Source organism: Cotesia glomerata, linkage group LG8 (assembly GCF_020080835.1).
Source record: "Cotesia glomerata isolate CgM1 linkage group LG8, MPM_Cglom_v2.3, whole genome shotgun sequence".
NCBI lineage: Eukaryota > Metazoa > Arthropoda > Insecta > Hymenoptera > Braconidae > Cotesia > Cotesia glomerata.
This window is the reverse complement of record NC_058165.1, coordinates 12,520,542-12,534,731: the sequence shown is the minus strand read 5'-3', so window position 1 is coordinate 12,534,731 and position 14,190 is coordinate 12,520,542. Positions and strand designations below refer to the sequence as shown.

The window sequence follows — 14,190 nt, the reverse complement described above, 5'->3', positions numbered from 1 at the left end:
AGTCGTTTCTCTAAACAAATATGCTAAATTTTAAAATAATGTAATTTATTTACTTATTTTCTTCCTAACAAAAATCGTATTAAATTAAATTTCAATGAATTTAGTTATGTCGATTGAATTTTTAACACTTTTCTAAAAAGTTTACAAGCTCATTTAATATAATAAAAGATAATTTATTATTTCGCTTTTTTTTCTCATACTTTTATTTTTAATAAAAAAAAAACAATTTTATTTACTCACCCCCCCCCCCTTTTTTTCAATTTTTTTTTTTTTAACTTGCCTTCATTTTGAATTGAATTTTCGACGCAGAGAATCGAACAAATGCAAATAAACTCTCCTAATACTAGTCGGAACCTACACGGCTCCACGCTATTTAGGCTCACGGAAGTAGCCATGTCAATGGTGATTAACCTTATCTCATAAGTATTCTTACCTTATTAAAAGGCTTGAGAAAGATTAATAACCCTTGCTTGATTCTGTTAATTATAATAATTATGAAGCAGTATTGAAGATCTTAAGAGCGTTTATTCCGTACTGGAAGGAATTCTCATTCAAAATTTCAGTAGAAAATGGTTACATTTCTGGAATGAAAATTTTATCTTGGTGAGAAGTGAGGAAAGGAAAGGAAAAATCTATCGAGAGGAGTGATTTTTAACAAAGAAGACATGTCAGGAGGTGTTTTAATTCGAACCTTCGGTGGTTTTGAAGGTGCTAACAGTAGAGCGAAGATGTGAAATTTAAATTTAGTATTTTTGTTAACATCAGTTTTTCTTCGTAAGATGTAGAGTTTAAAATTTTTGGGCTTCTTCGAATAAAACAACTGTTGGATGTTTGGAACTCGGAGAGGGTCAATACCATAAGATTTGATTTCGTCAAAGGAGGATTGAATGGAACGTTTTTGAGAAATTTTTGGTTCAGGCACAAATTTCAAATCGGTTAAAAAGTCATTTGGGTTAATTGCTGGTTCGGAGCTTTCATAGATAATTTTAGGATTTAAAAGGATCTCAGGAGAATGGCAGGAATCCGAGAAGGGTATGCAGTTTCTTGACTCGAGTTTTTCAATGTCAAGTTCACTAACTGTGTCACAATATGGTTCCAAGCATATAACAGGAGTGAAGACGGTAACAATAGAAATTTCACAATTGTCCCAGAAATTTTCAAAAATGGGCTCCACTTCAGTTTGAGTTGCTTCTTGATTATTTATCAGTTCCTGACAATTTATTTCCTCAGCGTTCTCTTCAGGCTGTTCTTCTACTGATATCTGAGCAGCTTGAATTTTTTGTTCCTGTTGAATCGATGGTGGAGAAGTTGATGCCGAGGTTACCTGCTTAAATGCAAGGTAGGTTTCGTCCAAAGTTTTTGGATTAAATTTTGAAACTTGGCCCTGCAGATCCGGAGGGAAAAATGATAAAAAGTGTCGACCAAGATTCTGATGGAGTGTCCGTACTATTACTTCACGAGTTGAGGGAGATGCATATTCTCCAAGCTGTATAATTAGACCTCGTAAATAATAGTAAAAACTTTCTGGAGATTCTCCTGCATATGGTTCAGAATCGGCTAACTCTCTTCGGAGCTCTCCGAAGTAGAATTTTCGGTATTCTTCGTCATAGGACATTTAAATCAGTTAGCAAGTTGCAGTTGTTGTGGTACGTAGTCGAAAAATTCAGATGTTGTTAAGCATCGTCAATTTTAAATTGGTAGATCCACGACATTTCGAATGGATGCACGTCGATTATGACTACTTCCGTGGATGAAGGTGATATTCTTATTTCCGATTCTGGCTGTGCATTCAAAGGCCGACCTCTCCGGTTTTTAAATAATTAAGCAGGTTTTCGAGGGCCGAACCATTACTAAGAATTTTGGGAATTTCTTTCTTAACTCCTAGGGTAGGCAGAAAGAAAGGAAAAGAAGAGGGAAAAAAAATCTTGAAAAAAAGATAAAGGAGAGAAAAAAAAAATTTGCTTATTTTGATTTGAGAGATACTTATAATTTAGATTTTACCGATAATTAGGTCAGTAAGTTACAGCTGTAGAGTACAATAACCGGACTACCAGGTTACTTATCATACGTGTTAGGTTTCAGATGTCGAGTAAGACAAAAATAAGAAGTAGGAAGCGATAGTAAAGAATGAAACGATGAATAATGAAAAAGAATAAATAAGAAAAAAAAAAAGGATTACCATATAGTAATAAAAAAAAAGAGTATATAGAATCAACCAACCAATTAAATAAAATTGAACATCAGTGACTTATGTGAATGCAATACGTTCGTCTGCTTAGAAACTCCTTGTCAGCAGCAAGGTGCTAGGATTACAGCACACCAGGCTGGCAGTGAGCAATCTATGAAGATGTGCTTGCATACAGCACAATCTGAGTAGTCGAATTGATATAAATTCACATACAAAATAATCAATAATTATTTAATGAAAATCTGATTTAAAATCAAAGTAGAGTTGAAAACAGAAAGAAGAAAAAAAAAATTAAAAATAATTTATTATTAGCAATTAAAAAGAAAAATAGAGAAAGAAAGAGATTTGAATAGAATCGAATATCCTAATCAAATAATAAAGATAGAAGAAAAAGAAATTTTTAATAATTGTCAGCAAATTTGGTTTAAATAAAATTAAGTTTTAATCGAAATAAAAGAAGTTATTATTAGTCAGCATAAAAAAAAAAAAAATGAAAAGAAAAGAAATATGAACGGTTTAGCTGATGGCTAATTTAAACTTCAGCAAAAAAAAAAAAAATTTTATTTTATTATTAAATTTATATAAAGTTTTAAAATAAAATTAGAGTTGAATTACGCCGGATGTATTAAGTGACGAATCGAAGTTAAATTTAACTTTTGGTTAGCTAGCGGAATGTAAAATAACGAAATAAAATATTAAAGTAATGAAAAAAAAAAAATTTTGAAATTCTGGGTGTGGTTATTGATTTGAAAAATTTTTTGGAATTTTGGAGGAGTTAAGAAGGAAATACGTCTTTTTCATTAAATTTCGAACCGAGGTGGTTTGTTGAATACGAGGGATCACCATTCGAATCCCACCGCTGCCACCAGAAATTCAGGTCTGTTATGTCCGAAAAATAAGATCTTGGGACTAGGTAGCTGGACTATCGGAGGTTCGGATAACAGATGAATTTCCCTAACGAAAGTATCGTTAAGTTTTATTTTATGGGTTCGCGAAGGTGAAAACCCTGGAGAGGGCCCCTTGATTAAGACAATCGACCTCGGAAATAATAATAATAACCTCCACTTACTATTGCGAATCTTGACTCCAACGATGATTCTTTCTTTGATTGGACTTTATCTTCCGTTGCTTGGCCGCTTCCTTCCTCCTGTTGGACTGGAGGTTAAAGGTTGAAGGTTGAAGGGCTTCTTAATTTATGAATGATGGTACACTTTGATTCAAGTTTTTAGGTTTATATTCAGATTAAAGGCCCTATGGGCAAACACGTCTTAACTTACACTGATCACTTATTAACTAATACCAATATAAAATAGCGTTGAAAGTATATGAGTTCGTAACCGGAGTAACGACTCCGGCAAACAAAAGTTCGCCGATTATAATTCACAAAAGGAAAAGATGATTTGAGAGTGGGACCAGGTCACCGGAACTGCGGGAATCTCGATTATCGTAAACACGAATCGTGGCTCGAAGAATCACAATCACAGACCTCGGAAATACCGTTAAGGAACTCGAAATTGGAAATAAAGGAAAAGTGACTAATTAATTTAATAATTGAAGTCTGCCTACACGTGTCGGGGTGTAGGACTCACCCGGGCTCTAAGGCAGAACTGTTACCTTGTAAATGAGCTGTCGAATTATGGTTTTCGTGTCTTTTATCACCTCGGTTGCGATTCATTAAGTGGGGCTACTAATTAAACAATTGGTTCCTGCGATGAGGTGACAATGCGCGGTAATGTGTATTCTTCGGCCACGAGTAAGTTGTCACGCAGTCCAGTCCCTAAATATGCAAGCGCTGCACTTTTCGGCAGGAATGGGAGGCCCTGTATTATAGACGGCACGCCGGATATAACATCTTCATTTAGAACGATAAAAGTAATTTTCAATCAAAAATCAGTAGTAATAGTAAGTTAAAGGCATCAAGCAGCCATATATAAATTTTTGCTTTTATTTAAATGAATTAAATTGATTTAAAAAAAAAAATAAGGATTGACGGTCAGTCAGGGGCTCCAGGCGGCTATGACTGAGTTTTTTATTTTTATTTGGAATAATTGAAGCAATTTTGAATTAAAAAATTACTAGTGAGGATCAGTTAGAGTTACTGGGCGTCCATAAATAAATTTTGATTTCTATTTAGCATAATTAAAGTAATTTTCAATAAAAAAAAATAGTAGCGTGAGTTAGTTACAAAAACTGGGCGGCTACGAATAAATTTTTATTTTCATTTAGAACAATTAAAGTAATTTTTAATTAAAAATTTAGTAGTAGTACTAAGTTAGAGGCTATGAGCAGCCATGAGTTTAATTTTATTTTTATTTAAATGAATTAAAATAATTTTTAAATAAAAAATAAGCAACGACGGGAAATCAGGAGCTCTAGGTAGCTGTAACTGAGTTTTTGATATTTATTTGGAATAATTGTGATAATTTTGAAATAACAAATCAGTAGCGAGGATCAGTTACAGGCACTGGGTAGCTATAAATGAATTTTTATTTGCATATAGAACGATTGAAGGAATTTGTAATTAAAAAATCAGTAGTGATAGTAAGTTAGAGGCACTAAGCAGCTATGATTGAATTTCTACTTGTATTTAAATTAATTAGAATATTTTTCAAATAAAAAAAAAGTAGCGACGGTCAGTCAGGGACTCTAGGCAGTTATAACTAAGTTTTTGAATTTTATTTGGAATAATTGAGGCAAGTTTCAATTAATAAATCAGTATCCAGGATCAGTTAGAGGTACTGGGCGGGCATGTGTGAATTTTTATTTTTATTTAGAATAATCAAAGTAATTATTAATAAAAAGAATCGATAGCGGGGGTTAGTGAGAAAAACTGGGCGGTCATAAATGAATTTATATTTTGATTTAGAATAACTAAATTAATCTTAGTAAAAAAATTAGTGATTAGGGTCAGTAACAGGCGATCTGTAGCTATAAATTAATTTTTATTCTCATTTAGAACGATTATAGTAATTTTTAATTGAAAAATCAGTAGTGATAGTAAATAAAAGGAACTAGGCTGCCATTTATGACTTTTTTATTTCATTATTTAAATAAATCGAAATAATTTTAAAATAAATAATAAGGAGTGACGGTCAGTCAGGGGCTATAGGCGGCTATGACTGAGTTTTCAATTTTTATTGGGAATAATTGAAGCAATTTCGAATTAAAAAATTACTAGCGAGGACTAATTATAGATTATGGGTGGCCATAAATAAATTTTAATTTTTATTTAGAATAATTAATGTAATTTTCGATAAATAAATCAGTAGCGTGGGTTAGTTAGGAAAACTGGTCGGCTACGAATAAATTTTTATTTTCATTTAGAACGATTAAAGTAATTTTCAATTAAAAATCAACAGTATTTATAAGTTAAAGGCACTAAGCAGCCACGAATAAATTTTTGCTTTTATATAGATGAATTAAATTAATTTTTAAATAAAAAATTAGCATTGACGGTCAGTCAGGGGCTCCAGGCGGCTATAACTGAGTTTTTGATTTTTTATTGGAATAATTGAGGCAATTTTGAAGGACAAAATCGCTAGCAAGGATCAGTTAGTCGTACTGGGCGGCCATAAATACATTTTTATTTCTATTTAATATGATAAAAGTGATTTTTGAATAGAAAAAAAAAAAGTAGCGAGGGTTAGTTACGAAATCTGGGCGGCTACGAATGAAGTTTATTTCATTTAGATCAATTAATTCAAATTCAATAAAAAAATTAGTGATCATGGTCAGTTACAGGTACCTGGCGGCTATGAATAGATTTTCATTTTTATTCAAAATAATTAGTTATTTAGAAATGAAAAATAAGTAGCAACGTTCAGTCAAAGGAACTGGGTAGCTATGAATAAATTTTCATTTTCATTTAGAAAAATTAAATTAATTTTAATCAAAAAATTAATGATCAGGTTCAGTTACAGGCACTGCGCAGCTGTGAATAAATTTTTATGTTTATTTAGAACAATTCAAGTAATTTTTAATTAAAAACTCAGTAGTAGTAGTAAGTGACTGGCAATGAGCGGCCATAAGTGGAATGTTATTTTTATTTAAATGAATTAAAATAATTTCAAAATATAAAATAAGCAACGACAGGAAGTCAGGGGCTCTAGGCGGCTGTGACTGAGTTTTTAATTCTTATTTGGAATAATTGAGACAATTATGAACTCACAAATCAGTAGCGAGGATCAGTTACAAGCACTGGGTAGCGATGAATAAATTTTTATTTCCATTCAGAACGATTGAAGCAATATTTGATTGAAATATCAGTAGTGAAAGTAAGTTAGAGTAACAAGGCTGCCATGAATGACTTTTTTTTTTTCATTATACAAACGAATTAAAATAATTTCAAAATAAACAATAAGGAGTGACGGTCAGTCAGGGGCTATAGGCGGCTATGACTGAGTTTTCTATTTTTATTCGGAATAATTAAAGCAATTTTGAATTAAAAAATTATTAGCGACGATCATTTATAGATTCTGGGCGGCCATAAATAAATTTTAATTTTTATTTAGAATAATTAATGTAATTTTCGATAAATAAATCAGTAGCGTGGGTTAGTTAGGAAAACTGGTCGGCTACGAATAAATTTTTATTTTCATTTAGAACGATTAAAGTAATTTTCAATTAAAAATCAACAGTATTTATAAGTTAAAGGCACTAAGCAGCCACGAATGAATTTTTGCTTTTATATAGGTGAATTAAATTAATTTTTAAATAAAAAATATGGATTGACGGTCAGTCAGGGGCTCCAGGCGGCTATGACTGAGTTTTTGATTTTTTATTGAAATAATTGAGGCAACTTCGAATTAAAAAATAGCTAGCAATGAATAGTTAGAGGTACTGGGCGGCCCTAAATGAATGTTTATTTTTTTTTAAATAATTAAAGTGATTTTTGGATAAAAAAAAAGTAGCGGGGTTTAGTTAGGAAAACTGGGTGGCTACCAATGAAGTTTTATTTATTTAGAATAATTAACTTAAATTCAATGAAAAAATTAGTGACCAGGGTCAGTTACAGGTACTGGGCGGCTATAAATAGAATTTAATTTTTGTTCAAAATAATTAAAGTAATTTTAAAATCAAAATTCAGTTGTAGTAGTAAGTTAGAGGCAATGAGCGGCCATGACTGAAATTTCATTTTTATTTGAATGAATTAAAATAATTTTGAAATAAAAAATAAGGATTGACGGTCAGTCAGGGGCTCTAGACGGCTATGACTGAGTTTTTGATTTTTATTTGAAATAATTGAGGCAATTTTGAATTCGAAAATCGCTAGCAAGGATCAATTAGAGATACTGGGCAGCGATAATTAAATTTTTATTTTTATTTAGAATAATTAAAGTAATTTTTATAAGAAACTTTGTTATCAGGGTCAGTTACAAGCACTGGCTAGTTATGATTGAATTTTTATTTTCATTTAGAACGATTAAAGTAACTTTTGATTAAGGAATCAGTATTGATGAAATGTTAGATGCGCTCAGCAGCCATAAATGAATTTTTACTTTTTTAAAATAAATTAAAATAATTTTTAAATAAAAAATAGGAAGCGATGGTCAGTCAGGGGCTCTAGCTGGATATGACTAAGTTTTTGATTATTATTTGGAATAATTAAGACAATTCTGAACTAACAAATCGGTAGCGAGGATCAGATAGAAGTACTGGGCTGCCAAGAATGAATTTTTATTTCTATTTGGAATAATTTACGGAACTTTCAATAAAAAATAACGGTAGTGAGTGTTATGTCCGAAAAATAAGATCTTAAAATGCGGTAGCTGGATTAACGGATTAACAGATGAATTTCCCTAACGAAAGAATCGTTATTTTAATATTTTATGGGTTCGCGAAGGTGAAAACCCTCGAGAGGGCCCCTTGAATAAGACAATCGACCTCGAAAACAATAATATATCCTCCTTTTACTTTTCGAATCCTAATTGCAACGATGATTCGGCTTTAATTGGTCTTGTACCTTTGAATTCCGCTGCTTGGCTTCTCGCTTCCTCCTGCTGACTGGAGATTGAAGGTTGAATGTTCTTAACTTATGAATGACGAAACACTTAGATTCAGGTTTTTAGGTTTATATTCAATCCAATGGCCCTATGGGCAAACACGTCTTAACTTACACTATTCACTTATTAACTAATCACTACATCAAACAAAGGTTGAAAGTTTATATGAGTTCGTAACCGGAGTAACGACTCCGGCAAATAAAAGTTCGCAGATTATAAAATCATCGAACAAGAAAATAATTTGAGCATGGGACCAGGTCACTGGAACTGTTGGAATCTCGATTTTCGTCAAAACGAATCGTGGCTCGAAGAATCGCTATCACAGAACTCAAAAATACCGTTAAGGAAATTGAAATGAATGATTAGGGAACAGATGACTAATTAATTTAATAATTAAAGCCTGCCTATACGTGTCGGGGTATAGGACTCACCCGGGCTTTAAGGCAGAACTGTTACCTTGTATAAACAATAAGTAGCAAGGCGTAGTTAGAATAACTTGGCGGCTACGAATGAAGTCAATTTTCATTAAGAATGATTGAATTGAATTCAATAAAAAAATAAGTGATCAGGGTCTGTTACAGCTGCTGGGCGGCTATGAATAGATTTTTATTTTGATTCAAAATAATTAAATTAATTTAAAATTGAAAAAAAAGTAGCAACGGTCAGTCAATAGCACTGGGTGCTATGAATAAATTTTTATTTTCATTTAGTAAAATTAAATTAATGTTATTCAGAAAATTGGTAATAACTGTCAGTTCCTGGCACTGCGTAGCTGTGAATAAATTTTTATTTTCATTTAGAACAATTAAAGTAATTTTTAATTAAAAATTTAGTAGTAGAAGTAAGTTAGAGGCAATGAGCGGCCATGAGTGTAATTTTATTTTTATTTAAATGAATTGAATTAATATTAAAATAAAAAATAAGCAACGATGAGAAGTCAGGGGCTCTAGGCGGCTGTAACTGAGATTTTGATTTTAATTTAGAATAATTGAGACAATTTTGAACTATCAAATCAGTAGCGAGGATCAGTTAGAGGGACTGGGCGGCCATAAATGAATTTTTATTTTTGTTTAGAATAATTGAAGTAATTTTAATAAAAAACTTTGTTATCAGGGTCAGTTACAGACATTGGGTATATATGAATGAATTTTTATTTTGATTAAGAAAGATTGAAGAAATTTTAAATTAAAAAATCAGTAGTGATAGTAAGTTAGAAGCTCTGGACGGCTATGACTGAGTTTTTAATTTCATTTGGATTGAGTAAGGCAATTTTCAATTAAAAAATCAGTAGCGAGGATCAATTAGAGGTACTGGGCGGCCATGAATGAGATTTTATTTTTATTTAGAATAATCAAACTAATTTTTAATAAAAAAGTCGGTAGTGAAGGTAAGTGAGAAAAACTGGGCAGCCATGAATAAATGTTTATTTTGATTTAGAATAATTAAATTAATCTCAATGAAAAACTTAGTGATTAGGGTCAGTTACAGGCGATGGATAGCTATGAATAAATTTTCATACTCATTTAGAACAATTAAAGTAATTTTTAATTAAAATTTCAGTACCCGGGAAAAAATGATCAGGACTGATCAGACCTGTTCATGTATAATCAGGCCTGAAATTAGGCCTGATCAGACCTGTCCATGCATGTTCATGTCTAAAACGTTAAATACGCTCAGACCTGATCAGACCTGTCCATGCCTGTTCATGTCTGAACCGTTAAATACGCTCAGACCTGATCAGACCTGTCCATGCCTGTTCATGTCTGCTTATGTCTGTTAATGAATACGCTCAGACCTGATCAAGCCTGTTCATGCCTGCTCTTGTCTGTTAATGTCTGAACCGTTAAATACGCTCAGACCTGATCAGACCTGTCCATGCCTGTTCATGTCTGGTGTTAAATACGCTCAGACCTGATCAAACCTGATCAAGCCTGTTCATGCCTGCTCATGAGTGTTCATGCCTGTTCATGTATGAAGCATTCAATACGCTCAGACCTGATCAAGCCTGTCCATGCCTGTTCATGTCTGAACCGTTAAATACGCTCAGACCTGATCAGACCTGTCCATGCCTGTTCATGTCTGCTTATGTCTGTTAATGAATACGCTCAGACCTGATCAAGCCTGTTCATGCCTGCTCTTGTCTGTTAATGTCTGAAGCATTAAATACGCTCAGACCTGATCAGATCTGATCAAGCCTGTTCATGTCTGAAGCATTATATATGCTCAGACCTGTCCATGCCTGTTCATGTCTGAAGCGTTAAATACGCTCAGACCTGATCAGAGCTGTCCATGTCTGATCATGTCTGATCTAGCCTAAAATAGATAAGGATGAAAACTCCATATATCAGCTGACAAGAACTGTTCATTAATGATTTGCCCTCTTAAATGATATTTTAAGTCTGGAAGAAAAATTTTATTGAACTATAGACTGCAGTTCAATTTTTAAAATTAATTTGTTCCGTATGACGTATCAGTTTCTATCCCCTTATAAATTTAAAATGTACAACTTTGATAAAAAATTTCGACTTATATAAGTATGAACTTTTTAATTTTCCATGCCAAAACGATGATTTTTAACGATGAATTTTGACGCAATGACATAAAATTTTTTACTGTGTTCCATTGAATACGCAAAAAATAATATTATTTAGTAAAAGTTTGAGTTTGATAGCGTGAAAATACCAAAATATATCAGTTGATATCGATAGGCGATAATAAGTCCTTTCAAGGTGTCTGTTATTATCTTAAGCTACGCCTTGATCCATTGCAGTAGTGTCAAAGGCTGCAAAATTGTAGAACACACAAATAATTCTTCATTTCCAATACGTTTAAATTAAAAAAAACTTCAATTTCAAAAGAAAACAATAAAATTATAATTACGGAATGAACCTTGAAAAAATTTTTTTTTTACTTTACATAGAACCATATGTTAATGGAGCGTAAAAAATACATAGCCGTCCCAAATAAATCACTCTAATATACACAGTGAAAAATTTTGCGTCATTGAGCCAAAAATCTTAGTGTTAAAAATTATTGTGTTAAATATTTAACACTTTTATGTGTAAATTTAACATTTATTCTGTTAAATCAACACAAAAAACTGTTAAATATTTAACATAAAAATTTTTTAACGCAATAACGCGAAATTTTTTACCGTGTATAATTAATTATTAATTATTAATAAACTAAGTATAGAACCTAGTAAACTATAAGGATAAGTCATGTATAAAATTTAAATTACTTAAAATAGTTTGAAAGGTACGCTAGAGTTAAGATAAGTCATTGTGTCAACAGGTAAAGTATAATTCTAAAGAGCGCAACGTACATGGTTTAAATACCCGTCGGCACCAATCTTTTTTTTTTTTCTTTTATGGACCTGATCGAGTCAGACATGAACAGATCTGATCAGACATGAACATGCCTGCCCAGGTCTGATCAGACCCGGTCATTTTTCATATCTGATCAGACCCGAAGACTCATGTCTGTTCATATCTGATCAGATCTGATCATTTTTTCCCGGGTAGTGATAGTAAGTTAGAGGAACCAGGCCGCCATGAATGACTTTTTATTTTCATTATTCAAATAAATTGAAATAATTATAAAATAAACAATAAGGAGTGACGGTCAGTCAGGGGCTATAGGCGGCTAAGACTGAGTTTTTATTTTTTATTTGAAATAATTAAAGCAATTTTGAATCAAAAAATTACTAGCGAGGATCAGTCAGAGGTACTAGGCGGCCATAAATAAATTTTAATTCTTATTTAGAATAATTAAAGTAATTTTCAATAAGAAAAATCAGTAGCGTTGGGTAGTTACAAAAACTGGGCGGCTACGAATAAATTTTTATATTCATTTAGAACGATTGAAGTAATTTTCAATTCAAAATCAGTAGTAATAGTAAGTTGAAGGCACTAAGCAGCCACGAATGAATTCTTGTTTTTATTTAAATGAATTAAATTATTTTTTAAATCAAAAATAAGCAACGACGGCAAGTCAGGGGCTCCAGGCGGCTGTAACTGAGTTTTTGATTTTTATTTCAAATAATTGAGGCAATTTTGAATAAAATAATCGCTAGCAATGATCACTTAGAGGTACTGAGCGGTCATAAATGAATTTTCATTTTTATTCAAAATAATTAAAGTGATTTTTGAGGAAAAAAAAAATAAGTAGCGAGGGTTAGTTAGAATAACTGGGCGGCTACAAATGAAGTTTGTTTCATTTAGAATAATTAAATTAAATTCATTTGAAAAATGAGTGATCAGGGTCAGTTACAGGTACTGGGCCACTATGAATAGATTTTCATTCTCATTCAAAATAATCAAAGTAATTTAAAATTGCAAAATAAGTAGCAACGGTCATTCAGAGGAACTGGATAGCTATGAATAAATTTTTATTTTCATTTAGAAAAATTAAATTAATTTTAATCAAAAACTTAGTTATCAGGGTCAGTTACTGGCACTGCGTAGCTATGAATGAATTTTTATTTTCATTAAATCAATTAAATAAATTTTAATTGAAAAATTAGTGATCAGGGTCACTTACAGGCACTGCGTAGCTGTCAATGCATTTTTATTTTTATTTTGAATAATTAGAGTGATTTTAATAAAAAACTTTGTTATAAGAGTCAGTTACAGGCACTGTCTAGCTATGATTGAATTTTCATTTTCATTTCAAACGATTGAAGTAACTTTTGATTAAAAAATCAATAGTGATAAAAAAATAGAGGCGCTAAGCAGCCATGAATAAATTTTTACTTTTATTTAAATGAATTAAAATAATTTTTAAATAAAAAATAAGTTGCGACGGTCAGCCAGAGAATCTAGGCGGCTATGACCGAGTTTAAATTTTCATTTGGAATAATTAAGACAATTTTGAAGTAACAAATCAGTAGCGAGGATTAGTTAGAAGTACTGGGCTGCCAAGAATGAATTTTTATTTTTATTTAGAATAATTCAAGGAACTTTCAATGAAAGAATTCGGTAGTGAAGGTTAGTTAGAAAAACTGGGAAACCATGAATAAATTTTCATTTTCTTTTAGAACGATGAAAGTAATTTCCAATTAGAAATCAGTAGTAATAGTAAGTTAAAGGCACTTAGCAGCCATTAATGAATTTTACTTTTATTTGTATGAATTAAAATAATTTCCATATAAAAAATAAGGAGTGATGGTCAGTCAGGGGCTCCAGGCGGCTATGACTGAGTTTTTAATTTTTATCTGTATTGATTGAAGCAATTTTTAATTAAAAAAATTACTAGCTAGTATTAGTTAGAGGTTCTGGGCGGCCATCAATGAATATTCATTTTTTATTAAAATAAACTAAGTTATTTTTAATAAAAAATAATCAGTAGCGAGGGTTAGTTAGAAAAACTGGGCCGCTAGAATTAAATATTTTCTCCATTTAGATTGATCAAATTCAATTAAATAAAAAAAATAGTGATCAGGGTCAGTAATAGGCACTGGGCGGCTATAAATAAATTTGTATTTTTATTCAAAATAATTAAAGTAATTCAAAAATAAAAAATAAGTAACAACTTTCAGTCGAAGGCACTGGGTTGTTATAAATCAATTTTTATTATCATTTAGAACGATTAAAGTAATTTTGAATTAAAAAATCAGTAGTGATAGTAAGTAAGAGGCTCTAAGCAGCAATAAATTTTTACTTTTATTTTTAATGAATTAAAATAATTTCTGAATAAAAAATAAGTAGCGACGGTCAGTTAAGGGCTCTAGACGGCTATGACTGAGTTTTCAAACTTTATTTCGAATAATTGAGTCAATTTTTAATCAAAAAATTAGTAGCGAGGATCAGTTAGAGGTACTGGGCAACCATAAATGAATTTTAATTTTTATTTTGAATGATTAAAGTAATTTTCAATAAAAAAAAATCATTAGCGTGGGTTAGTTAGAAAAACTGGGCGGCTACGAATAAATTTTTATTTTTATTTAGGACGATTAAGGAGGTCCTTTCGCCGCCAATGTAAAATAAAAAATATTAGATT

The 14,190-nt window shown here is 31.4% G+C and overlaps 1 long non-coding RNA gene across 2 annotated transcripts; it reads right to left on the bottom strand.

The window, feature by feature from the left end:
* Nucleotides 1-9,890: 9,890 nt before the first annotated feature.
* Nucleotides 9,891-10,322, bottom strand: LOC123271070. 2 transcript variants are annotated; one of them, XR_006510770.1, is made up of 3 exons: nucleotides 10,302-10,322; nucleotides 9,986-10,059; nucleotides 9,891-9,933 (listed from the first exon to the last, which is right to left on the bottom strand). It is a non-coding gene; the product is annotated as an uncharacterized LOC123271070 (long non-coding RNA). The 2 variants fall into 2 exon arrangements; XR_006510769.1 differs by lacking the exon at nucleotides 10,302-10,322 and adding an exon at nucleotides 10,186-10,220.
* Nucleotides 10,323-14,190: the final 3,868 nt, after the last annotated feature.